General features: G+C 42.3%; 1 protein-coding gene and 1 pseudogene across 3 annotated transcripts in view; one reads left to right on the top strand and one right to left on the bottom strand.

Annotated features, from left to right (window-relative positions):
* The window catches only part of SH3GL3 (SH3 domain containing GRB2 like 3, endophilin A3), a 105,363-nt gene that overhangs the window by 15,702 nt on the left and 62,961 nt on the right, over positions 1 to 26,700 (top strand). The window lies entirely within an intron of this gene.
* On the bottom strand, positions 246 to 1,782 carry LOC102504214 (annotated as a pseudogene).

Genomic DNA, 26,700 nt, shown 5'->3' with positions numbered 1-26,700 from the left:
GTCCAGTTTCTTCATAATCCTTTTTGGGGAGGCATACATGGAAGAACTCAGGCATGGAAGCCAGCCAGCATGGATCCTTCAAACCAAACTGCATATCACTGCATTTTGGATATAATGACTTGTAGACCAGTAGGTTTTGGCTTCAATCTACCACCACTCAATTCCTCACTTAATTTCAGCCTGGCATCTACAGTTCTTTTCAAATCTCTTTGCAAGTGATGTCCTGAATCCTTGAACATGGTTGAACCTCCAGAGAGGACAATATTCTCATAGAGAGAACATCTGACGTCAGTAGGACAACTGTGGAAGGCAGCTATGCTCACCACTATACCACCAATGCCTCATGAACAGAACAACTGTGAATTACTCCGTCTACCACTTCCAAGATAGGTCAAGTAAAGCCTGGCTTAGCAAACTCTGGTTGAAAAAAAAATCAGTTTACAAGAATCTCTTATAATCAACACTAATGGAAAATTTCTTTCTTTGAGAGAGCATTGGTTCCAGTGTACTGTTTAATCTGCTTTGCTCCATCTGTGTCATACTTGTTCAACTCTTACTAAATCTGGGCAAGCATAACTGTTGTGTCCTTTAAAGCTTCCAAGGATTGCTCTGAGGGATTCCCATTTCTCCTTCTCTCAGCAGTTGCTGAATAAAATATGTTATATTTCATCCAGTGTTTGGAATGTGCTTAATACATCTGCCAATCACATACCCTTCGGCCACAGAGATGACATGAGTGACACTGTCTTCGCTGTCTATTACCATGCCAGTCAGGAGACTGTTCTCCCGCTTGTCTTGAGGTCCAGGATGCAGCTAAGGGCAAGAACAGCCTGCACAGAAATGTACAAGCCTGGAACATAATTTCAGCAGTATATTCCCTGTTTTTTGGTATGTTCAGTGGAGGTTTAAGTAAAACAAAAATAATAGTCTTCAGGTTCTGCTCTTAAATATTTAAAGATCACTTGATCCATAAACTTCCCAGTCTTTAGCTATACCGTGACGAGTTGGCCACTTTTTCTCATAGGAAGGTTTTTCTGTTGCTTCATCGCCAATGAAGAAGCCTAGGCCATCAGCACCTTTCATCACAGTCCTGTGAGCTTGCTCACCCACTTCTGCTGACTGCTTAATGACAAAACTCCGTGCCAAAATCCACCACACAGGCCGGCAGCTGTCTCACCATCACCTGCTGCTGCCGCTGCCACTGTCTGCTTGGTGCTAGCTGGGGCCAGGGTTGGGCAGCGGGAGATGGAAGCTATATGACCATCCACAACCGGCTGCCCTCTCTGCTGGGGAGTGATGGGCAGAGCCGGGAAGCAGCAAGTGAGAAATCAGCAGGCTTGGTCAGTGGCTGCCACTTCCACAACCCAGCAGGCAGGCTGTCCTGAAGTCTTTAGAAATGGTTGTTGAGTGACTGAATGACTGTTTATGCTTGCATTCTTTTCTCATGACTTAAAGCTCACAACTTTTGTAGAAATCAGAGGTTTCCAGACCCCCAATAGCTAACTACTGGGGTGTTGCACCAAAATTAAAAATTTCTTTTGTTGTATTAGTTTTATGTTTGACTCTGGCATCTGCTTTATTTTGAGCTTTGGCTTTTGTAAATTAGGAGTCGGAACTTCTTCACATCCGGGAAGTGTTATCTCCATATCCAGGAAAATTTTTTTGCAGTCAACCAACTAATCATTCCAGGAGTATAGTCATCATGCTAATGAGCTTTCTTTTGCAGAGATGTTGGGTACTGTGCAAAGTACTTTTAGAGGCAGCATCTTACTTCATCTTCATGATACCTCTATCAAGAAGATACTAGCTTTATTCCCCCTTTTACTAAGGTGGGAATTAAGGCTTGGCAAGGTTAAATAAAACTTGTTCAAGGTCATACAGCTGGTGAATGGTCTTGTAAGGATGCAAGGACAGGCCTGTGTGATTCCAAGACAAGTACAATACAGTACTTGTCACCATTGCATGAGATAAATCTGTTGCTACTCTCCAGTCTCTTCCTCATGATTTTTCATCTTTGCATAAGTTCAAGGTGTCGCTATCATTCATTTGAGCCATATGTCACCTGTTTCGTCTCTATTAAACAGAAGCTCTAAATCGGGGGTTGGCGAACTGGTCTGCATGTCAAATATAGCCCATCACCAATTTTTTTGTACAACCTATGAGCTAAGAATGATTTTTACACTTTTTTTAATGGCTGAGAAAAACAAAAGAATAATATTTTGTGACACCTAGTAATTACATACAATTAAAATTTCAGTGTCCACAAATAAAATTTTATTGGAACACATATCCAAGCTCTTTTTTGTGCATACCATCTATGGCCACTTCTGCGCTTTAAAATAAATAAAGCAAAGTCGATTAGTGTGACAAGAGCCAGCATGGAGCACAAAGCCTGGAATATTACTATCTGGTCATTTACAGAAAGTGTTTGCCAGCCTCTGCTCTGAGCTGTAAGTGTGGGGAATTTCTCTCTGCTAGTATGCACATTTCTGAAGCCCTGGGCGGAACTCTAGAGTGGTTTTGTCTGCATCTGCAGTTGGGTGGTGTGTTTTTTTGGAGGCTCTCCAATCACTTAACAATTCGGATTCATCCTGGTGACCTGGGAAGAGCCTTGGTCTGGAATATATTCTTCCTTTGTAATTCAGAAGACTCTCATGCCCAAAGGCACTTCTGGTAATGCCACACCGATGGCCACACACCGATGAACTCCTTTATCCAGAGTTTGCAGTGTGGCCTCATTGTAATTCCTCACCAGGGGAACCAAGCTTGCTCCCCCCCACTGATTTCCTCCACTTCCATCATCATTCCCGTCTTGTTTTAATTATTCCAACTTTACTTTGCCTTCTCCTTTGCTTCATTTTGAATGAGTCCCAATTTGTTTTTCTTGCCAGTTCTCTACTTATTTTTCCCAGGGCTTAAGAAATGATTCTTGAGGGTGATGTCATTTTCATGTTTATCTTCCCTCTCTAGCATGACTTTGATTAAATATGTATGTTTTAATTGGTGAACCGTGTTTTAAGGGAGTCGATCATTGCAAGGACCATGGCCAGTTTCAGCCTCAGTTAACCTGAGTTGATTTGTACAATAGCAATGGAATGTTTTGGCTCCTGTTGCAGGAGGAGTGGATCATATATGTTGTACAGGCTTTTCAGAAACTTCATGCAGAAATTATGTGAACCAGATGGTACCCTTTTGAGTTGCCAGACATGCATATTTTAAAGAAATATGGTGTATTTATTCTCCTTGGTAGACTTAGATGAGAGTTCTTTGGGAATGGAAATCAGCTGAAATTGGCCATAATTGAAAAATTCTTGGAAGCTTGTTATCAAAATAAGATGTGTAATATCAGAAGACCAGCATAGATTGTTAAGTAACATATATTTTTGAATTTATTTAATTTACTTCCCCAAGTATGAAAAGCCCTTTAGACTTCAGTAAAAAAAAAAAAAAAAGGTATACTCCATGGTATGTTTTTTCTTTGATAAGGCTATTGATTTGCTCACTGAGATTTCTTGGGGGCATTTGGGGCAGAGAGAATAGGTGGGTATGAAGTGGAGGAGATTGTATGGGCCCAGAGAATGAATGGAGAGTGAGGGCTGAGTCATTTAACCGAAAGCTAATGGGGGTCACGACCTGGGAGAACTTGCAGGTTATGGAAGGGGCAGAGCCTTGGGAGGACGCTGCTGGGTTTCCTCTGAGTAGGCAGGAGATCTCAATCAGTAGTAGTTACATCTAGGCACTGACTGAGCAGGGATTGCAGAGGAGGCTGGGTTTCTCTGCAGATAATATGAAGGTCCTAATGATGGGAACCCGGGAGCCCCAGCCAGGTAGGAAGGAGAGTGGAGCCAACTTGATTCTGCGCCGGCACTTCCTGGGGAAATGTTTCTCAGTGCCTCAGCCTCCTTACCTGTGAAATGGGGGTAATACTTCATAGGGCTGCTGTATATGTGAGACTTGCACAGTATCTGGCCCAGTTCTAAATTGGAGGGTTGTAGTGAGGGTAAGGAATTATGCATCTTAAGTGTTTTGCATATAATATGGTTCAATAAATGGTGATTTAATTATAATAATCTTTTAACAGGGAGTTGTACCACCTGCTGGTGAAGAGTTTGGGTTCAGAGTCAGGGAGACCTGGTTGGACTCCCAGCCCAGCCACTTAGTAGTGAGTGGTGTGACATTAGACGAGCCCCTTCCCTTCTGTAAGCCTCCATCTGCTCTTCTGTATGACGAGGGGAATAATAACTCCAACGTGGTAGGCTCAGAGAACTAAATGACCTAATGCATGTGAAGGGCTTAGCACAGGGCTCGGCACATAATGAACATGCAATAAACACTGTTAGCTTTTTCAGCTGACCTCCTGCTTGGGACAGAAAGTCAAACTCTGCTCTTTAAAGCAAAATGTGGCCAAGCTTCACCCTCACAAGCTCCTTATATGAGAACCCATTTCTGGGTCCCTGGGGAGCAGAAGGCATGCTGGGGTGATGACTTAGGTCTCTCAATTCCCCTCAACCCCTCCATAATGCTATGTGTTTCCATACCGCATACGTTAAGATCTGCATGTAGTAATTTATGACTTAAGGGCTAAGTGCCTATTTTCAGGATCCTTCAAAGATGAGCACATTTGGGATCAGCACTGCGGGAACTCCCCTGTTGTTTCATTTGTAGTGTTGCATTTGGAGGTAATATAGCCTGTTGGTTAGAGTGTTTTGGGGTGTAGGATAGTGTAGCTGGACCATGTATATTGTTTTCTTTGGTTTGGAGGTCCCCATAAGCAGACCTTGAGACAGAAACTTGTGGGGAGGTAGTTTTTTTGGTTGCTGTTGGTTTTGAGGTGATCCCAGGAAAACCAGGGGAGGAGTGGGGAAGAGAGACGGGGAAGAGAAGGAAACCAGTGAAAGGTGTGCTACCAAGTTTGAGGTGTGCCTACCTCTGAGGGCGCCGGGGGCCCAGGATTACTGGGGAACTCTCAGAGACTGTGTGGAAGCCACCTCAGCATTATCCCAACCAGAGGCAGGAAACTGGGGTGTTTATCTACCAACTGCCCGGCCATCATTGGCTGAGGTCTGCTCCTCAGAGTGTTAACTATCTGGTACTTCCAGGTTCCCCATCCTACCGTTTGATGTTGTTCATGTAGCTGGGAAAAAACCCTCCCACCTGGAAGTTGCAGGTATTTGCAGTAAATAGTCTTCTAGAGATGCCTCCTGGGGGACCATGGGCGGGGCACTGGTAGCATCTATATGCTCCCTTCCTCTGATGTGCAGTGTTGCCTCTGCCACCTACCAGCTCTGTGATCTTGGGTACACTACTTATTGTGCCTTGGTTTTCTCATCTGTAAAATAGACATAATAATAGTACCTCCTTCCTAGACTTTTGTGATGAGGATTAATTGAATGGCACTGGGTAGGATGCTTGCCACATAGTAATTGCTAAGTAAATGCTAGCTTTTATTAATATGTGATTATTTATTGAGTTTCTTCAGGTTCATTGTCAGTGTGATTAAATTTACCATTGTGTTGTAAGATGAAAGTCTTTGGAATGAAGATTAACTTTTAGTTGTATCTTTGGGCATCCAAATCATTTCTTTGATTTTTATTTATTTTAAAACTATTACAACAGGAATGAAAAAAATTTAAGATGAAAAAAACCCTTCTAATTCTACCACCTGTATGCCGTTATTTTTATTTTTAATCTTTCTGTTCTTTGGAAGCCTGTCAATATAAATTTATGTATCTACACTGTTATAATAATTAGTGGCAAACTCCACTTTTATCACTGTTGATCTAATACAAAAATAACAACCACATACCAGGCACACTTCACAGGCTTTAGCTCATACAGTTCTCACCACTCTATGAAGAAGAGGCTATTGTTCCTATTTAACAGGTGAGGAAACTGAGGTGCACAGAGATTATGCAACTTTTTTTTCAAAGCATACAGTTGGTACTTTATGGGGTCAGGATGAACCTGGGAGACCACAGAGCTCAGTCCGCCCCTCTGCTCAGGGCCTCTCGTGTTGGGTGACATGGGATCCACCTTGGAAGGACATTCATTGGGATGTCTCTTCTTTCCTGACACCTGTTTATTTGTTCTTTATGGATTAAGGGAACTAATTCCTATCACAGAGAATGGAAATATGCTGAAATTGTCTTTCAGTGGATGACTTTAGAACTAGGGGTGATGTGGCACTAGGAGATTAGGTGGCCATTGGATTTGTATTTTGACAGTAATTTGCCAGTTTTGCTCTACTGAGGTGTGGAGCTGTTCCCCACCACTGCACTTTTGATATAGTTCACTTCAGAAATGGCTTAATTTATTTGTTTTTGACTTGAGTTACGTTACACCAGGCAAACATATTTTTCAAGAACTGAAATTTCAGGCTGGCAAAAGGAAACAATGCAATGCTCTTCTTTAGTCATGTATTTGAAAGCACATGATGCTGTGCTATGATGGCAGAACGTTCTCTAGCACTGTGTGAAGGTTTTTGGAGACTCAGAGATCGATTATTTATTTTTGATGAAAATACCTTCTTTCCCTTGTGCAGAGAAATATGTGGTTCAGGCTGCACTGAGAGAAAGCTACTCTTGCTGTTTCTGTCTTGCAGAGATTATGCTCTTGGATTTGGTATTTTCTACCTGAGGCAGTTCTACTTGAGAGAGAAATACTGTAAAAAGCCACTCGAGGGATATTGATACCTATTGTGGGGAAAGGAGTTAATTTTCTTATTGAAAGAAGACAACATTAAAGAAGGAACAAGTCATTTCCAATTTATTACCCAACAAAAAGATGGTTTTAATTTATCCTCTTACCTAGTGGTGTTTGAAAGTGCCCCTTTGCCATATCCTTGCCAACACTGGGTATTTTTATTCTTTTTAAATTTTGTCATCATGATAAATATAAAAACATGTATTGTTTTGATTTGTGTATATTGATTTCATTTGTGTGCTGACCATTTGCATTTCTTCTTTTGTAAATTTCCTTTTATTTTCCATTTTTTTCTACTTGATTGTGAGTTTCAAATTTATCTTTATATATTAAGTATATTAATCCATCATCCTGTGTCATGTAACAATTTATTTGGGAAATCCTCTATGATTAGACATTTGTGTTGTTTTCCTGTTTGTAATTGTTATTACAAATTGTGTCCAATTTTTTTTTTTGAACATAGAATAGTGTTTCCTTTGACACATTCTGTCTTTTCTATCTTTATGGAGTTCTTGTTGTTATGTATATTGACTACCCCTGCCCTCCCAGGGTGTATTCTCCAAATCTCGTTTCTTTCTACAAAGATAATACTGTCCTGACTTTTTTTCTTTTAAATTCAGTGAGGATTTTCTCCAGCTTGTCCTCTAAGTCTCTGATTTGGTTTCCTTTGATATACAAGCTGGCTTTTCAGTGCTATCATGTGTTTAATTTGACAGTTATGTTTTTTCTAAGGATAGAAATCTTGATCTCAATTTGTCTCTTTCCCAGAGATGCAGCGTCCCACTTAGGAATAGGAATAAGTGAACTGCTTTCACGTTTTCTTCTATTACTTTCTGATTCTTATGGGTGTACTTGCTTTCATTTCTCAAATTGGTTCCGTTAATTTGAACTATCAACTTTCTTCCTATGTCAAGTGATTTTTTTTCTTGCTCTTAAAGAAAGTGGCCTTATTGTGTCTAGTTTCAGCAGGTGAGATGTGCTCTGTCAGCCCAGAAGAGGTAAAAAAGGAGAGGCTTAAATTTACAGTTTCACTTTCTCCAGAGAAGGTTACTGTTACTCCCTGGAAGCAGGGAGGGCCTTGCTCTAGAACCAGTGCTGCCCAACACAACTTTCTGTGATGATGAAAATGTCTTAGGATCTGAGCTGCCTGATATGACAACCACTAATCACACATAGCTATTGAGCATTAGAAATGTGGCTAACATGACTGTGATAGAATTCTAAAGTTTCATTTAATTTTAATTAATTAAAATTAAAATTTAATTGGCCATATGTGGTGAGTGGGTGTGTACTGAATAGCATAGCCACCATGAGGCTATAGACCATGTGTGTTTTGTTTACTGCTGTGTTCCCAGCCCCGGTTTCACATGACAGGCACTTAATATTTGTGGAAGTAATGAATGCAGCTGGGGGAAAACTCTGGCGGGGTTTTCTTTAACTGCTGTGCCAACAGTTCCTTTTCCCTTCGTGTGTCTGCGCAAGGTATGTAAGGAACTCTACCTTCATTAGTAACTACCATGAATGCTCTTTTAGGGGCATCTGTGGGACTTACACCCTATGGCCCTTTATTTATCCCATTGTGTGTGCCATTCTGACCAGTGAGTGAGGGATCATCCATCCTTGCTTCAGGCATTCTTGCCTGCTTTATGTCTTTCAGAAATTTCTCAAAGCTTTTGCCAGGTAGATTGGAGTTGCCTCATTTTCCAAAGTGCATCTAGAGATTCTGAATTTTATAATCCTTGGTCATTCCGGTTATTCATTGAAGAGACTGTCTTTGCTCTGTTGTATTGCCTTTGCTCCTTTGTCAGAGATCAGTAGACCATATTTATGGGGGTCTATTTCTGGGCGCTCTGTTCTGCTCCATTGATCTATTTGTGTGTTCTTTCACCAACACCACACCACTTATTTCACTGTAGCTTTATAGTGAGCCTTAAAGTCGGGCAACATCAGTCGTCCAGCTTTGTTCTTCTTCAGTATCATCTTGGCTGGTCTGGGTCTTTTGCGTCTCCGTATAAAACTTCAGAATCAGTTTGTCAATATCTATGAAATAAGTTGCTAGGATTTTGATTGGTATTTTTTACCTTTTATTATGAAAAAATTTAAACATATAGAAAAGTAAAGAGAAAAATACAATGAATACCCCTGCCCCCATCACCTGCATCTCACAATTGTTAACATTTTGCCACCTTTGCTTTATCTTCTTTTTTTCCTGAAATATTTTAACAGGCATCATTACATTTCATTCCAAAATACTTCAGTGTGCATGTCTGAAAAATATAGGCATTTTCCTGCTTAACTATGCTACCATTATCACACTTAATAATGATTCTTTATATCATTCGATGCCCAGCCTATATTAAGACTTCCCTAATTGTTCCCAAATGTCATTTATACCTGGTTTGTACAAACCAGGACCTGATCAAGGACCACACACTGCCTTTGGCTGTTATACCTCTTAAATCTCTCTTTTTAAAAAGTTGAGGTGAAATTCACATAACATAAAATTAATCATTTCAAAGTGGTCAATTCAGTGGCATTTAGTACATTTACAGTGTTGTACAACTACCACCTCCATCCAATTTCAAAACATTTTCATCACTCCAAAAGTCCAAAAGTCTTAACTCCAGGATCAACTCCAAAGTCAGAAGTCTGAAGTCTCCTCTAAATACCCTCTAAATCAGATATGAGTGAGACTTGAGGTACTGTTTATCCTGAGGCAGAATTCCTCTTCAGCTGTGAGCCTATAAAACCAGATAATTTACGTGCTTCGAAAATACAATGGTGGCACAGGCATAGGATAGACATTCCCATTCCAAGAGGGAAAAATCAGAAGGAAGGGGTGATGGATCCCAAGCTTGTCCAAAGTCTACCAAGGCAGATATCATTAGATCTTAAAGTTCAAGGATAAATCTCTCTGGTTTGATGCTTTGTCTTTGGGACCCACCTGGGTGGTGATCCTGCCTTCAGGGTGGCAGTCCCATCTCTGCACCTCTGCCAGTTGGAGTCTTGCCCCCAAGTCTCTGGGTGGCTGCCATCTGGCCTGTTGAAACTGAGGTGATGCACCCCCTCCCCACCCCAACTACAGACTTTGAAACCAAGGAGGCAGCCCGATCATCTCTGAATCGGCTTTGGGATCATTCTTCCCTTTTCTTGAAGAATAGTACATGTTCGCAGCTAAATAGCTCTATGATCCAGTTCTGTTGGAGCTAACAAATTCCTACATTTTATCCTGTCTTAGTCCCTTTCAGTTCAAACTGGCAGTGTTTCCGCTGGGCTGGCTGAGTAGGTCTGTGATTCACACCTACACTAATCTCCTTGTCAAATGGTCGCTCAGCCATGTCCTTAGTGATCTGTTCAGAACTAGCGTTTTCTTTTTCTTTCTTTCTTCTTCTTCTTCCTTTTTTTTTGCAATATGGATAGGCTGAGAAATTTCCAAGTCTTTAGGTTCCAATTCCTTTTTGCTTAACAATTCCTTCTTCAATTAACTTCACTCTTCTCTCGTTTTACTATAAGTAGTCAGGAAGAACCAAGCCACTTCCCCAATGTTTTGCTGAGAGATCTCCTTGGCTAGATATCCAAGTTCTTAGGCTTACAAGTTCTATCTTCCACAAAATACTAGAACACAGTCCAGCCACATTTATAGCAAGGATCACCTTTCCTCTGTTGTCCAATAACATGTTCCTCATTTTCATCTGACACCTCGTCAGAATGGCCTTTGCTCTCCCTATTTCTACCAACATTCCGGTCATGAGTATTTATGTGTTCTCTGAGAAGATGGAAGCGTTCTCTCCAGGTTTCCTCTTCTTTCTGAACCTCCCCCCAGAATCGCCATGACACCCATATTTCCAGGATTCAGCTCACATCTCTCTGGCCTCTACCCGTTACCCAGTGCCAAAGCTGCTTCCACATTTTTAAGTATTTGTTACAGCAGCAACCCTCTTCTTGGTACCAGCTTGGGTTGCACAGCAAGATACCATAGACTGGATGGCTTAAACAACAGACATTGTTTCCCTCGCAGTTCTGGAGGCTGAGAAGTCCACGGTGCTGGAAGGTTTGGTATCTGGTGACAGCCTCTTCCTGGCTTGTAGACGGTTGTCATCTCGCTGTGTCCTCACGTGGAACAGAAAGAGCTCTAGACTCTTCTTCATCTTAGAAGGATATCGGTCCCATTATGCGGGCTCCACCTTCATGATGTTGCCTAAGTGTAATTACCTCCCAAGGACCCCACCTCCAAACACCATCACATTGGGGTTTGGTGCTTCAACGTATGAATTTTCGGGGTGGTGGGGACACTCAGGACACAGCAATACTGTGTACAGATATTTGAGTACCTTGTCAGTTCTTTCGGGCTATGAGTGGAATATAACTATGAGTGGAATTGCTGGGTCATTTTTAAATCTCTTACAATCTAGAAGAGTTTTCTTCACCTGATTTTTTTTTCTTGTTCTTTTCTCCCCTATGCCATCAATTTGTTGGAATGACCAGTCCCACCTTTGTGCTGTGTCTAATTGGCTCCTCATGCTGGTGTTCTAGCATGTTCCATTCGGCCTCAAATGTCCCATAATTTGGCTACGATGTTTTCATTTCTGTGGTCTCTTCTTTACTCAGTTCATTCTGTTCGATATATTGGCCTCTTCTGTTTTGCATGTGCCCTATTTTGGAGGAATGTGCCCTCATTTCCTATTGTGGACCCAAAGCAGTTTCTACTCTTCCCCGCAGTAAAGCTACGTGCAAGAAGGTCTTTGCTCTTATTCCTCGAGGAACTATTTTTGTTCTCTTATGCTTCAGATTCTGGTCTTAGGCCTCAGACTGTTGTGCTTCTGTTTACTCATCCGTGAATGAGCCCAGTGTTGGCTCATGGCTGTGATATGCTGTTCACTCACAGTGCCCTCCCTGTCCTCGCCGACTGAGGCCAGCGGCTGAACCGGTGTCTCCAGAGGGACAGTTCTGGCCTGTCACACATCTTGGGCAGCTCTTTTTGGCTGACATAGCTTCTTTTTCCCCCACCATCCTTTTTCTGACAAGTGATAAAATGGACGTCGGCCCTGCAGGACCTGAGGCCACCTCTGATCAATCTTTCATCCCATGAAAATGTGTGTCTGCCTGCGGGCACTATTCCCGGGTCACCCAGGAAGGCAGTTAGTCTGGTCATCTCTGCGCGGTGTGGGGTTGCTCCCTAGGAGCTGTCAATTCAGGATGGATGAGGAACAAAAGTTACTGATGAGACATAGAGACCCGACTTCTTCAGAAAGTGGTTCCCAGAAGTGTCAGGGAGTTATGTGGTTGGATTGAATTCCTTGAGTTTTGTGTAGGAGCAGCCTACACAATAGGAGTTCGAGTATTGATGGGGTCACTGCTAGCCCACATGGTGCTCTTCATGAATTAGAAAAAGGCTTGAGACCCTTGACTTCCGTGAGCAGAACATTGTGGTGCTATAGATACTGAATTTGTTAGAGGTCATTGGACTGATACTGCTAGAAAATTGTATGGTAAGTACACAGACCTTTAGCGTCTGTGATGGAAAGGGCCTGCTCCCTTGGATGTGGCACAGTTGTCACGGAACCACGTGCTCAGCTGCACACTGCAGCCACCTCGGGTTTTGTGCTGATGTTCACTGGTCAGTGATTATACACTTGAATTCCTTCCTGTCAGTGGAAGAGCCTTCTGATTCTGGTATATGGAAAATGACTCTTGTTCAGATCTCTTGCTTTTATTAGTTTTCATGGGAACTTGAGTGATCATCTAGGCACTGTTAGTTACCTGCCTCCCCTGACCCAGAACACTGATGTTGACTTTTTAAGCTGTGTACCAGGGTTGAATGGGGGGCCCTGAAAGTCCAGCATGGCTTGTGCTAGCGAATGGGGTGCCTTGTAAGTAGTGGGTCTGCTTTGTGGCTTATGAGATGCTCTGTTTCTCTTGATGGCATTCTCCAGGCAGATGTTACATCTTGTATGACTCCCAGGAAATGAGGTTGGCTCCTGAGTGTGACTCGAGGAATTAGACTCTTTAGTCCACTTTCCCTAATTATGATGATAAATACCTACATGAGAAGAAAATTCAAGCAGTACAACAAAGCTAAAGGAAAAAGGCTAAAACTTTTTACTTAAATTCCATTACCCACGGTTAGCTACCATTACCTCCATATCTCCATCCCTGCCCCATTCCCTTTTCCCACATTCATCTAATTTGCTTTTCCAGGATGTTTATTGCTTCCTCTGATGGGGGGTGAAGCCTCCCCCTAGTTCCCCTGTAGTAGCTGTTCTATTACCCAGTCCTTTGCCAGGGTGTGATAGCACAGGGGCAACTTTATGCTTTTGCAAACTGCATTATTCTTCCATAACTGCAAACACAAGGTTCCTGTCCTGTTGAATGGTCCAGTAACCCTGGAGCACAGCAGATTTAGATTTCAGTCTATCAGTGCTGTGTGATCTTGGGAAAGTCACTTAACTCCCCTGGCCTCCACTGCTATTTAAAGAGAGGCTGAACCAAAATGCAGGGGAATTAGGCCTATCTGAGGGAGAACAGCCTGTGGGACAGGTGTGTACCTGTTGTCAGTGGGGTCTAGTGGGAATTCTCTAGAGATAAAGGAGATGGCCAGCTAGCTAGGCACGTAAAAGGGAACTGAACCTGTCTCCGGGGCCTGGGCATTTTTTGCCAGGCTTGGGGAATGGAATCACCAGGGACAGAATTGTTTGGCCCACAGAGGTCACAGAGGTCTGCTAAGAGATTGGGAAGAGATTGATGACCTTGAGTGAGAGCTAACTTCAGGGAGAAGGACGAGGTTGGGACCCTCAAGACATCTCCATGCTTGGATATATATATAAAAATATAATATGTATTTTATATATTACATATATAAAAAATTTAATGTTTTATTTATTTATTTTTGTTGGGGGGAGGTAATTAAGTTTATTTATTTATTTAATGGAGGTACAGGGGACTGAAGCAGGACCTCCTGTATGCTAGGTGTGCACTCTACCTCCCCTCTCACCATTGGATATTTGACCTCCCTTTCTCTGTGGCTCTAGGCTGCCTCTCTCCCTCAGTGGTATTGTGTTAAAATTGCCCCATTAATGGATGCTTTGTGATGGTTTGTTGTTATTTTTTGAGGACCTTGATTAGCAGAGGCTTTGCTCTACACACTGCACTGTCCCAGGTGACTCTCAGATGCTGGTCACTGGTCAATAAAGGCTGGAAGGACTCTGGGAGTCAGTAGGATGGCTCAGCCTCCACGTGGAGAGGAAGCCACTCGGGAGGTCTCCCAAGGATAAAAGTTTGTGGGCTGTTTCTGATAAATGCAATGAGTAGAAAATGTTATTTGTAGCTTTTGAAATATCCACCGTAGGTACAGTGAGTAAGGAAGGGAAGGGAGCTCTGATACCTGGTTCTTCATTCCTGGTTTCTGACACAGCTCCCAAAACCCTTGGAATCTCCTGAGTGATTAGAGTGTCTTTTGTATGCTAATGAGACAGCTGGTGGCTGAGGGCCCCTAGATAGCTTTAGGATGGGGGCGGGTCTCCAAAAAGATCAAGGCATGATTAGAGAGGTAGAATTTTTAGCCATGTCTCCTGACTTCCAGGGAGGGGAGAGGGTCTGGGGATTGAGTTAATCACTAATGGACAATGATTTAATCCATAATGCCTACTTAATGACACCTCAGTAAAAACTCTTAAATGAAGAGGTTTAGAACTTCCCAGTTGGGGAACACATGGAAATGCAGGGAGGGTGGTGTGCCCAGAGAGGGCATGGAAGCTCTGTGCCCCTCTTTAGTTCTTTGCTCTATGCCCCTCTTTAGTTCTTTGCTCTATGCATCTCTTCCATTTGGCTGTTCCTGTGTTGAATCTTTATAATTAAACTGGTAATGATAAAGTGCTCTCCTAAGTTCTATAAGCTATTCTAGCCAATTGTCAAACCCAAGGAGGAGGTTGTAGAAATCCCTGGCTCTGTAGCAAGTCGAACAGTGTGGGTAACCTGGGGACCCGATGCTTGTGCCTGGTGTGTGAAGTGAAGGCAGTGTTGTGGGACAGAGCCTTTAACCCTATGGAGTCTGATGCCAACGCCAGGTAATTAGTGTCAGAATTGAATTGTAGGGCACTCAGCTGGTGTTGGAGAATTGGAGAACTGGTTGTTGGGTGGGGGAAACGCTCCACGCATTTGGAGTGTTTTGAGTAAAAACAGATCACTATCTCTGATGCCTTTAAGAAGATGAATAGGCTGGAATATTGTTAGTCTGGGATGATGTTGAAGGAATTGGCATCAGAGAGGAGATCAAGAGAGACTCCTTCCCACCAGAGGCTGGCACCATCCCTGAGCTCACAGTCAGTGTTTCTCGAACGAGTGAGTTGACAACATGGACCCCAGTCTGGAAAAAGTTTGTTGGAGGCAAGTGGAGATGACCTTGTATACTTAAACAAAGTACAGTGAGGTTCTTTACCAAACAAGCCTAAGATTTTCAACTTGCCAATGTTGTATGAAACGTTGCTTTGGACTAGATCATTCTCTGCATTGAATTTTAGCATTTCTTCAAGAGCCTTAGCCTTTTTCTTTAGCATGCGTGCTGTATGTCCAATACAACACAGTAAGGCAGACTTTTCTTGTAAAATGGTGTAGATGAGAGGATCTGAACATCTCTCTGCTTTGGAATTTGTTGAAGCTTAAAGTGTAAGCAGAGTCACACATTCAAAATTCAGAGTCAGAGGGATCCATGCAGTGCTTGCACGGTGCTGGTATGGAGGCTGGTTTCAAAAGGAGCTTGGTATTTGTAAAGGTGCTCTAAGGAGTGGGAGAATAAATGACATCTTCAGATGCGCGTTCCAAGTCACAAGCAAACCCAGCTTGAAAATTTCCAGCAAGGCCTTTGGAAGACACAGAGCCTGACTTGTCTTCTTCATATTTGCTCAGCTCCCCCAGCATTTGGAAGAAGTTAGCCTGCTTGGGAACATACTGAATTAAGGAACATAGCCAACCAACAAAAGGGGAGAAAAATCTTATTTCAGACTAGACAAACCTTAGGCCCTTACTTCCTGATGTAATGCAGTTGGAAGGTTAATGATTTCTGTTGATGGTGTGAATTGGCCCTTTTCTCCTGTGTGCTTTTTAATGCATGGCTTCTCCTTCAGAGATCAAGGGCCTCTAGGAGCGGCTGAGAGGCTGGAGAGCATCACAGCTCTGCTCTTACCTGTTTCTATAATAGGTTTTATTTATATAAATAATTCTCCTGTTTAAAAATATGTAAATTTCCTGACTGGTTATTACTGAAATTTGAAAATCTACTTTTGTGTATACTTACTTGTAACTAATGACATTTACGAATATCCTTCACTGGTTTTCATTTCTTTTTATTGATTCATCTTGCATCTTCAAAGTATTCAGTTATTCATTTGAAACATATTTATTGAGTACATGCTATGTACCAGACACTTTTCTAGGTGATTGGAGTGTAAATGTGTTTAAAACTGATGAGTATATATATATATGGTAAGTTTAAAAGTGATAAGGACTATGGGAAAAAAGTGTAGAACAAAGGAAGGATGGATTGGAGCAGTAGAGGTGGGGTATGGGACAGTTGCAGTTTTAAATAGGATGGTCAGTGTAGGTCTTATTGAGAATGTGACATTTGAGCAAAGGCTTGGAGGCGAGGAAGTTGGCTGCGCAGATATCTGCTGGAAATGTGTGCTAGGCAGGGGGAAGAGCTGTGCAAAGGCCTTAAGGCAGGAGCCTGCTTGAAGTGTTTGAGGACCCAGGAGGGGAGTGGAAGGAGCAGAATGAGCGAGGAGGTGTAGGATGGTCAGGAAGGATGCGAGGCCACTTCTCTAGGGCCTTGCTGGAAAGACTCTGACTTTTACGCTAAGTGGAAAGAGGAGCCACTGCAGGGTTCTGGAATATTGGACTTAAATTTTAAAAAGATCATTCTGTGTTGCTCTTTTTGAGAATGGACTTTGGAGGGGCAAAGGTATGATCAAGCAAGAGGTAGGCTATTACAAAGGCACCTTCCCCAGGATCTTATAGGGGATTAAGCACTTGGCGAGCCTTTATGGAATGAATGTTTTTTAATACACATTGAGCATTTTAGTATGCTTAAAAAAAACCCCCACACATTTAAGAAATACACATTTTTCTTAGGAAAGGTGGGGACTGAAGTAGGAGGGCTGTGGAATTATCTATGGAACAGGATATTTTGCTCAAGAAGAGACAGGAAAATGAAGGTTGACTTGCTTTGGAGGTGAGGAATGGGGAGGCATGCCCTTCATGTACTAAGACCAGAGTCCAGGCCTCTTGTTACCAGGTGAATCCCAAGATTGGGGTAAATCTTGCTACTGGGGTAAACTCTCTCTGATGAACACTGTAGAGGGCAAGGGGGTGGCAAGGACGATTATGGTATTCATGTTTTACTTCCAGATGGTCACTATGGATTCTAGCTTTAAATTAGTTTGTATTTTCTGATCTCTCACCTCTTACTAGCTATTCAGCTAGGAGATCAGACCTTCTCAGTCATTGGTTGCTCAGTAGTGGGAGTAATGAAGAATTTTGTTTTTAAGTTAAGATTTCATATTTCAAATCCAATTTTTTTGGTGTAATAAATGTTGATTCCTGTTAAACTTGACAGGTTGGTCAGTGTTGATTCTTGTTCAATTTAAGAACTCTGTTTACACTTATAAGAAGATGACTTAAACTTTTAGAGAAGAAAGAGAGCAAAGTTCTTTAAAGAATATGCTATTTTTTATAATGCCTCCCTAATCATCCTGAAATATGAATAATTCAGGGATTTAACCTTAGAACAAATAGCAACTATCCTTTACTGTCTTTTAAATATATATATATATATATATATATATATATATTTTAATTGAAGTATAGTTGATTTACGTATTATCTTGGAGGAGTTTGTGATCACTTAGGGGAGATTCCTCTCCCAGCCCCCCACCTCTCACCCCCAACTTCACAAAATGTATTTAAAATTACACCCTAGGAAAGAATTCAAGCAGAAATAGTGCTCAGAAATACTTGGTATGAAGTTTCATGTTTCTTTTATGTGGTCCTTTCACTTTGGGCCCACACACTTTCCCCATCCTTATGGAGCATGCTCAATGCTAAGGAGTGAATGCATTAATGTATGGGTTTGCCCATCAAAGCCTTGTGTTGAAGGAAAAACAGAAGAGAGTGTCATGGAAGGCTCAGGGATTTTTTTTTTTTCTTATTTGGTAATACAAAGTGCTTTTTGTTATTAATGCATGTGCAATTAGACAACTCCATCCAGAATCCACAGCAGTTCTGTAATATGGCTCTGCCTGGTGCAAAATACCTCATTTTGTATAGAAATGCAGAATTGCTTCATGTAGACAGAATAGAAAGAATCTTTGCTTTATTCACATATGAATAAAACGTCTTTGTCCATGGAAAAGAAAAGTGCCTCTTATTGTTTAGAAGCTGTGTGAATTTTAAATTAAGCTGGTGGCCCACTATATTATATCTTTCAGGGGAAAAAAAGTTAGCTTTGCTTATACACGTTTGGGCCTGATGCCTCATCTGGTGGCATAAATGATTTTTGCTTCGCAGGTTGGTTTTTATCTAAAAGACATCGTGTTTGCCTCAGCCATCAGTGAATTGCTTAACAAATTTTTATAATTTTAACTTAAAAATTGCGGGGGGGGGGTTGTATTATTTATATTCTTTTGTACCATGAAGGATTTGAAGCTGTTTACCAGAAATTTAAAGAATGATGAATCATGATCAGGGAAAATATAAATACATTGTGGTAAAGTCAAGGCTTGTGGAGATCTGTGGGAGTTTATTTACATGTAAATACACTTGTAAGAAGGTCCATGGGGTTGTTATTGTCGATCTTCAAATTTGATGCTGAGCTTCCTGGCAGGCAAAGTGAAAAGAAGGAAGAGATCAGTTAATCTCTTCTCTGGATCTGGGAAGGAGTACTTAGAGCATGTCCACCACAAAGCAGGAGTATGGCATTTAGGCTTTCCCAAAAGAAAACTGACCAATCAGAAGAGTGGACTGAATAAAGGGATGCTGGTGGGCGCTGGCTCCCCTGTGTCTGTGCCTTAAGCCTTACTCTTCATAGAAGGCAGCTCCTCTGCAGTGACACCTGTAGGACCACACGTAGAGACAGGGCTGGAGGAATGCCTGGTGTCCAGTCACACCACCTCTTCAACTCCGCATGTGAATGCCTGGCTGCCTTTGAGGTGTCCTCTGGTCCTTAGCAAAATGAGAAAAATGTAAGGACAAATAAGGGAAAATAGTGAGTTTCTATCAAAACTGAATTTACCCAATTTCAAAAATTATCTTCTTCCTATAATTTTAGTATTGAAAGGTCCTTAATAAAATGAAACAGCAGTTAAAAAAAGTTCTTTCCTAAGAAAATGAAAACTTGAAAACACTTTGTTATATGGCATTATTATTATTATGGTAATATTATTGTTATATTTTATATCTGTTATTTTATTTTAAATATTTTATAATGTAATTACAATTAGATAACTAATTTATAATAATAAGTATAATATTTTATGTTATTATTATTATTACTTCTACTGCCATTATTGATATTTACTGCCTGTAAAATCCTAAAGTCTGGGGACTCCTATCTCTTGGACTGTGAACATCCCTATGAGCTGCTTGGTCTCTAGGGTGCCAGTGAAATGTCCCAGTTTGCTCTCCCAGTGTTCTGTGCATGTCCTCTTCCCCCTGCCCAACTCACCTTGGCTCCTGAGGAGCCACGCATTTGACCGTTACCATCTCTCCTGGGATTTCCTCTTAGCACCCCAACCCAGACAGGACACCTGCAAATTAACAGGAGTCCAGGGTCAGAGGGGAGTTTGTCACTTGGGGCAATGCTGAACCTAAAGGGAGCCGGGCTGTTGAATGGACAGTCATTCGTCACGTGGTTCTGCGTGGTGGCAGTAAGTGTCCTCCCTGAGGTGGGGGTCTCCCAGGGAAAACTGGGTCCCATGAAGAGACCTGGGATGGCCCTGACAGGTCCTCTCAAGGGGACAGATGCCACCTGTTACTTCAGCAAACTTGGCCTGTCCCTGCTTCCATCCATTGGTGGGGATTAAAACAAACACTTCAGGAACTCCCATCGCCAGTATCTTGATGGGACTGTGGGGAGGAAGCCTTTCTGAAACCCAGGCGCAGTGACATTAGCTACATAATATTGTAAGAGAGAGAGATAACTAGTTCAGTTGGCAAAAACAAACAAACAAAAAACAAACAAAACAAACAAACAAAAAACAAACCCAAAACAAAAAACAAAACCCTTGAGTAAAATGTGTTTAATACTCTTCATTTTCTTAACAACTCTACATATATTTAATATTAATCTAATCCTTGGCTTCTCTGAGGTCCAAATAGTTTTCATTTCAAAGCTCCTCCCAGGGTCAGAAGTACCAAGCGGTACTTAGTTCAAAGAATTTGCTTTTGAGCAGTGGCCAGGGCTTGAAAGCAAATGCTCTCCTGGTTACTGGTGTCTGAAAAGCTGCTCCTGGTTCTGATGGGTTCGCGTTAGGCTCTCCTGCAGCTTAGACTTAGAAAGCCCCTCTAAATTCCCTCTCTGTGAGGGAAGGCAAGCAAAAGGCGCCCAACAGTGTAGTCTGACACCAGCACCATCTCCCTGACCTTCAGGCCTTCTCTCTTCTCCCCCTCCCCTTGCCTCCTTCCCTCCCTCCCTGCTCCATCCCCCTTCTCTTTCTCCTTCCCTTTGTCCCCTTGCTTGTCGCCCCCAGCCTCTCTCCCTCTCTCTCTCCCTCTCTCTTGCTATCTCTCTCTCTCTCTCTCTCTCTCTCTCTCTCTCTCTCTCTCTCTCTCTCTCTCTCTCTCTCTCTCTCTCTCTCTCTCTCTCTCTCTCTCTCGTGCGCGCGCGCGCGCACACACACACACACACACACACACACACACACAGTCACAATGTAATCAGCACTGTGTTTCCCCACCTTTGCCTGGCTGTCACCTCACTCTGTCTCTCTCCCCACCAGCTCCCTCCAGATAAGGTGTTATTCTGCCGAAGAACACTTAGAGAATCCTCGTTAACTAGATCAAGGAGCAGCTGGCAACATTTTCCCTGCCTCTCACATTTAACAAAGGTTTTCTCTCCTTTCCTTCTTAACTTCAGAGCAGTTTGAAAACATTCCTTTAAAAGCATGTCTCCATAGCATCGGTCCTCATGACAAATCCAGATTCTCCTTTTCAGACAGATTTCAGCCACTGCGTGATGACAGTCAGAGTCTGACTTGCACAACAGTTGTACTTTCCCTGTTGTGAATCTGTGCTTCTCTGCTGGGTGTGTTTGTGATGTCTTCCCAGTTCTGCTTTCCACCCTGGTCCATTGATCCCAGCTTAGCGCTCAGAGGGTCTTTGAGAAGCTGTGTAATTGAGATAGAACTAGGTCAAGGTTTTGAACATTAAATGTGTGGGATGTTTGTTACTTGGTAAAGAAAAGGAATTTGTTTTCTGAAAGATCAATCATGACTAGGGAATAAAGACTAGGGAATAATATGACATGGTGTCAGAGCTTTCATGATCTTATTCAACCTCCCCTTTGAGCCCCACATCTACCTAAACTGTTGAGCCACGCTGGATGAGTCACCTTTGTCCTTCGACAGGCTCATATCTGCTTTTTGGTACCTTAGCTCATGCTTTCTTTCATCTGGGAACACCCTTTCCCCTCCTCTTAGCGCCTCCAAATGCTATGAATTCTCCAAGGCAGAATTCCCACCCTACTTCCTTTCTTAAGTCTTTCCTACCTGGCCAGAGCGCAGCCCTCACACTCTGCTGTAGGCTTACTTTTCGCTGCTCTGCTCTTTGCGGTTTACACGTCTGTCACAATGGGCTAAATCGTTGGCCGTCAGTGATTGATTCTAACTCCAGCCCCCCTCCCCTCCCTTGGAGATCGAAGGGTTTGGATGGAGAATTCCAGCCTTCTACTCACTTGGTCTTTCTGGTGACCAGCCCCATCCCGAGTTGTCTAGGGGCCCCACCTTAAGTCATCATCAGCATAGACTCAGAGGTACTCAAAAGGGACTCGTAAAGAATGACAAAGGACAGTCCCATCACTCAGGAAATTCCAGAGGTTTTAGGAAACCAGGGACAAAAGCCTTATATATTTCTTATTATACCACAGTAATTTAGAATCCATTCACATGGAAACAGATTGCTTTTAGGTCAGGAGTTTGTGTGCCTCTTTTGAACCCTTGAAATGTAAGCAGAGGAGAAGTGGGTTCCTCCTAGTCACAGCTGTCACGGGTCAGACTTCTGCTACTTGAGTGTGTGCCAATGCCTGGAGCCTGTGAATGTTACTTTACCTGGCAAAGGGACTTTGCAGTCGTGATTAAGTTAAGAATCTTGAGATAAGGGCATTACCTTGGGTTACCTGGTTGGGTCTGATGTAGTCACAGGGGTCCTTAGTAAGACAGAGGCAGGACGGAAGAGAAGGCAAAGTGAAGATGGAAATAAGAGATTGGAGTGAAGTGAGGAAGGGGTTAGGGGCCAAGGGATGCAAGTGAAGGTGACCTTCAGAAGGTAGAAAAGGCAACGACATGGATTCTCCCCTAGAACCTCCAAAAGGAACCAGCCCTGCCAGCACCTTATGTTAGCCCTGATTTTTGATTTCTGACCTCTAGAACTGTACAGAAATAAATCTGTTTTGTTTTAAGCCCCTAAATTCTTGGTAATTTTTTATAGCAGCAATAGGCTTCCTGCACTTGAGTTCATCATTTAGCAGCAGCGATGCCCAAGTATGAGCTGTGGATAATTGTTTTTAGCATTTCAAAGAATTGTCACCTGGCCCAAATAAACTGTTTTCACACTTTGCTTAATTGCTTGTGCTATATTTTAGTCCCTAGCTTTGATCACCTGTATGACAAATGGAATCAGAATGAATTCCAAAGCTAACAGGCAGAGGGCCTGACATAACTTCACAGAGATGACACGGGTGGTTTGGGAAGTGTTTTGCTTGAAAGCACCTGGCTGTAGGTAGCAAGCTGTGGGTTTGTCTTGGGGTGAGGGTGGGGTAGGGTAGGGTGCAGGTAGGAGGGTGAGATGGAGGAATGAGAGTTAATTCCTAGGCAGGGTTTCTCAAACCTGTGTGAACTAATGTCCCCCCTTTTATAAAAAGCTTCTTGTGTTGAGTTAAATTTAGCTTTGTTATATTGTTACTTAAATATGAATGAACATAAAACTAAACGTTAACTTACGCTTATAGCTTTAAGACAAGTATAAACTCCAAACTTATTTCAAACAAAACTACTAACCCAATAAAATTCAAATGAACACCACTGAGTTAATGTCATGGATAATGTTCTTTTGCTTGATCTAATTTGGCGTTCTCATCATGATTTCACACAGACTTGTAAAGTTCTAGTGTGTTATCTCTGTTTCAACTGAACTATGTTTAATTCACTATATGATATTGTTATGTTCAAAGAAGCAGACACATCACAGTAATTACTTGATTTATCAGGAACAGTTTTCAGACTCAAATGCCAATATTCAGTTGAGTTCATTTACGTAAAGATCAAATGCTGACCAGGGTAAACTGTAGTGTTTAATAGTGTACACGTAGGGGTGAAAAGTCAGGATTGTGACAACTTGTGAGGTGAGGGACGAGGTTGTGTTGGAAAGGGGTATGTGGGGACTTCTGGTTTGCTGGCAGTGTTCAGTTTCATGACCTGGATATTGTTTCTTCAGTCTTTGTGTGTGTGTGTGTGTGTGTGTGTGTGTGTGTGTGTGTGTGTGTACTAATTTTTAAAGGTATAAAACATAAGTGTGCAGATTGTTGGTTTATCTATAAACTGAACACTAGAACAATCCCATCAAGGACAAGAAATAGAACATTGCTAGCGCCCAGACCCCCCCTTTCCCCATGTGGCCTTTAAGACAGATATACTCCTCTCTCCCTAGCAATTACTATTCTCTTATATAGCAGTCACTTACTGCTTTTATTTACAATTGTATAACCTAAATATCCCTAAATACAATGAATTACTTTCACCTATTTTTTTTTAACTTATAAAAACAAAGCCACGTTCTGTATTTTCTTTTGTGTTTGACTTCTTTTCACTCACCATTTATTTTTTCAGAGCCATCCATGCTGTTCTGTCACTGTAGCTCATTTTTATCACGATATAGAATACCTAATTTATTCGTTCTCCTGTTGGTGGACTTCTGGGTTGTTTTCCGTTTTGGGCTGTTACAGATAATCCTGCTGTGAATTGCTTGCTGGATTGTATGATATACATTACTAAATAATGCCAAACTTTGTTCTGAAATGATTTTCCATGGTGGTTTTCATTTTAGTTTGTATTTCTCTGATTTTGAATGAGGTTGAATGCTTTTTCATATGTGTACTGGCCATTTGTATTTCCTTTTTTGTGAAGGGTCTACTCAACTATTTTGCACATCTTCCTATTGGATTTTCTGTCTTTTTCATATTGATTTATAAGGTATATCTTCATTCTGGATATAAGCTTTTGTCAGTCGTAGCTCAGTGTTATTAATTATTGTGATCATCTTCTCCACTGCCCTAATAGTGTCTGTTGATGAATGGAACTGCTTAATTTTAATGTAGTCAAATTGATCTATTTTTCCCTCTGCGGTAAGTGCTTTTATGTATTCTTTTTAAGACATCTTTCCCAATTCCAGTTTACAAAGCTATTCTTTATTTCATCTTTTAAAGCTCGATGGTTTCTGTTTTCACACTTAGTCATGTATGCTAAGAACAGTAGAGGGTCTGAAATTTTACCCTGCTTGTAAGCTAACAAGTTACCCTGCTCAGTTCCATGAGTGCTGCAAAAGACACAAGGCTTTGGGGTCAGAGACAAATGACTTTATTCCTCACAAAAATAGCAGCAGCCAGAGTAGCAGGATTTTCTTGTGCCAGTTCCTGAGTGCAGAGTCCCACAGGACAAATGTGAAGAGGCCCAGGTGACTCCTGTATGTGAAGGAGGTTGTCTTATAGGAGAGGAACCCCAAGCCAAGGCAAGCTAAGTAAGCCTGCCTGGCTTTTGCTTCAAAGGGAGACCTCCTCTTTATTTTCCTGTCCTTTTCCCTACAGAGAGACATCATATCTTCTAAGACAGGTTGCTCTACAGACATCTTTGAAAAGATAGTCTGGAACAAAGGGAGCAAAGCCTCTACTGACAAGACTTGTAGAAACATGAGAGACCTAGGGAGAATTATCTCCCAAAAGTGCCATCCACCTGTTACTGATGTGTCTGTGGTGGGAAGTAAGTTCTGTTATTTTCCATGTTGATTTTTAGTTTCATGTAATTATCCCAGCATCACGTACTGGTAAAGTGGGAGACTGCTCTATTCTAGGGGAACAGGTGCTGCTGAGTTAGACTGGGGTTCCTGCAACTGGAGGCAGAAAGGACAGAGCTCCATAGGACGTGTGTTCTTGGGGAAGGGGCCAAAGGAGGGAGAGGGGTCTGGGGTGGTCTTCTTCATCAGATCTTAAAATATGTTTGTGTCCATAGAGAGACAAACAGGACATTTGAAATAGGCCTGTATTTCTCTTAACCTGTTAAATATTCAGTATAAAGTTGAATTTAGAATCTGAAAGTTGAGTTATATGGATCATGGACCTAGAATTATCTGCACGGCCAGCTGGCCTCTTTCTGAGCTTTCGGGTTCCTCTTACTGATATGTGTCCTTCCATTTCCACTCTGAAAAGCAGTCTCCTTGGCAGAATAAATGGTAACCAAATGTACAGACTTCTGGGTGGAAAGTGCTATTTTGTGAGCAAAGTACAAAATCTGTAACAAAAGAAAACAAACTACAGAGCAAAAGAAATTTTGTATCATAATTCAGGGTCCATTTAAGATACAGAAACCATGCTAAGCGTTTCAAATAAGAGGAATTTCTGACTATACAGGGGTTTGAAGCCTGAAAGAACAAAAGTGGATGCTGAAGTAATTCAGAGATCGGTAACTTCAGGAAGCAGCTGCTACCTCAAGGTGCTGGGGGGCAAAGGGAAGAACTGTGATCTCAGAACCTACGAGGTCAGAGGAGGGACTGCCGTGGGTGGGCTCTGCCCTGAGAGGGTGGCGAGAGCTGGGTCTTGAATCCCCGAGATGACACCCCAGTGCTGGTGCCAGAAGTGCAAAGATTGGGTGCTGGGGCTTTTACGATGCTAAATGGATGCTGACAGAGGCGGAAGCAGGAACAGAGCCCTTCCCTACTCCTCCCACTTTCCACTGTCAGAACCTAACTAGAAGCCAGCGACATGGAAGCCTGAGAAATGTAGATTGCAGAGCAATAGCCCCAGTGTCACCAAGTAGACGCAGAGGGGTGGGGTTGGGGCTGAGAGACGATAGACAACCAGCACAGATTCTGAGCAGCAGATTGTTCAGATTAGAACATCCTACAACAGTACAAAAATTGTAATGCTCATTTTATTGCCGATTCTGGGTCAGTGTGGAGTGATGGTCAGCTCCCTGGTTTCTCTCTGTGACGTCCCAGCCCCTCGGCAGGGGCTGTGTCCAAGCTGAGGCTAGTGGAGGCCAGTGGTGCTGACCCTGGAAGGAGGCTCTGGGGCAGTGTTTGCTGTTTGTTATCTCCCTGATTACTTTCCAAAGTCAAGCTGAATTAGTTTGGGATGTACATGCGCTTTTGAGGTCAAAGCCAGAAGCCATATCATCTGAGGTCTCGTTGTAGCCTCTCCTCTCATCACCTGGGAAGCTGGGGCTGTCTGGGCAGGTGGGCAAGGAAGGAACAGGTGCAGAGGGAAAGAGGGAAATGATGCACTCAGTATGGAGCGTTTGAGTGGGGATATTCAGGAGGCAGCTGGATATGTGGATCTGGAACTCAGGAGAGTGAATTGGGGCTAAAGATAATAATTTGGGTGCCTGATGTAAGGGACGCTTTTGAGACTATATTTAATTTCCCAGGAGAGAATGGAGGAGTGAGAAGAGATGAGGGAAAAGTTGAAATCAGTCCTTGGAGAGGGCCCCTCAACATTTTCAAAGTGAGAGGAGTCTGCAAGGGCAGGAG

This window comes from Camelus ferus, chromosome 27 (genome assembly GCF_009834535.1).
Source record: "Camelus ferus isolate YT-003-E chromosome 27, BCGSAC_Cfer_1.0, whole genome shotgun sequence".
Taxonomy (NCBI): Eukaryota; Metazoa; Chordata; class Mammalia; order Artiodactyla; family Camelidae; genus Camelus; species Camelus ferus.
This window is presented reverse-complemented; position numbering and strand designations above follow the sequence as displayed.